Source organism: Protopterus annectens, chromosome 1.part1 (genome assembly GCF_019279795.1).
Source record: "Protopterus annectens isolate FY-2018-M chromosome 1.part1, PAN1.0, whole genome shotgun sequence".
NCBI lineage: Eukaryota > Metazoa > Chordata > Ceratodontiformes > Protopteridae > Protopterus > Protopterus annectens.
In genome coordinates this window covers 1,489,413,454-1,489,414,822 of record NC_056726.1, presented here as the reverse complement: position 1 = coordinate 1,489,414,822, position 1,369 = coordinate 1,489,413,454, and the positions used below count along the sequence as shown (strand labels likewise).

The following is a 1,369-nucleotide window of genomic DNA, read 5'->3' as shown; positions in this document are numbered from 1 at the left end:
TATTATAATTAAACATATTCATCCTATTTCATTTAAAAGGGTCCTATTCTTTAAAATGAGCTTCATTGGTATCCTTTCATTTAGACCTCTGCCTCTATCAGCCCTCAACCTAATTATCCATTTAGTTTCGGAGGTTTCTGTGTTATTTATCAGGTCACCACCTCTTTCATTAGGTGAGACCTGTTCCATTACTTTAAATTTGAATAAATGTGACTGTCCCTTTTGAATTGCATGCTTAGCTAAAGCATTTGTGGGTGTACCTTTTTTAATGTACAAAAGATGCTCACAAATACAGAATCTAAGTTCCGTATTTGTCTTTCCCACATAAAATGAATAACATACTTGACAGACTGCTAAATATATAACATTTATACGATTACAATTGGCTTCCACTTTAAAGGTATATATTTGACGTGTATAAGGATGAATAAAATTGCGACTCTGTTCAATAAATTGACATTGATGGTACCATGCCTATTAAAATTTCTTTGCTTTCCTTTAATCCATGTGAGTAGCAAACCTTCTTTTCAAGGATTTTTTATATTTAAACATAAAATTTGGATTCTCACCTTGTAATTTTATAATCTCTGAGTCTTGCGTTAAAATTGGCCAGTATTTCCTCACCGTATCTGTAACTAGGTTGCTGTTATAAGCATAGTGTGCAGGCATCCTTACTACTTGACTAGTTGCTTTATTATTGCTGCATGACATATTAGGCCTAGATGAAAAGTAAAGTTTCCCAGTATGTTAGCAATGCTGCCTGTTACAGTTTATCCCAACCATGTGATATGCATTAGTAATGCTGCCTGTTACATTAGTAATGCTGACTGCTACAGCGTATCACAACCATGTGATATACATTAGTAATGCTGCTTGTTACAGCAGATCACTGCCATGTCACATATGTTAGTAATGCTGCCTGTTACAGTGTATCCCAACCATTGTAAAGTAAACACGTTAACCATTATGCCAACCACCCACCCAAGATTATATCACCCCAGATGGGACTTGAACCCACAATCCCTGGCTTAGAAGGCCAATGCTTTACCCATTAGGCTACTGGGGCCTGACAGTAACATGCCACATATGCTAGTAATGCTGGAAATTACAGTGTATCCCAACCATGTGATATGCATTAGTAATGCTGCCTGTTACAGTGTATCCCACCCATGTGATATACATTAGTAATTCTGCCTGTTACAGTGTATCCCAAACATGTGATAAACATTAGTAATGTTGCCTGCTACAGTGTATCCCAACCATGTGATATACATTAGTAATGCTGCCTGTTATAGTGTACTGTAACTATGTGATATACATTAGTAATGTTGCCTGTTACAGTGTATCATTGCCATGTCACATATGTTAG

At 36.4% G+C, this 1,369-nt stretch overlaps 1 non-coding gene across 1 annotated transcript; it reads right to left on the bottom strand.

Moving 5' to 3' along the window:
- Positions 1 to 993: 993 nt before the first annotated feature.
- On the bottom strand, positions 994 to 1,066 carry TRNAR-UCU. Its single transcript has one exon. It is a non-coding gene; the product is annotated as a tRNA-Arg (tRNA).
- Between the last annotated feature and the right edge of the window lie 303 nt (positions 1,067 to 1,369).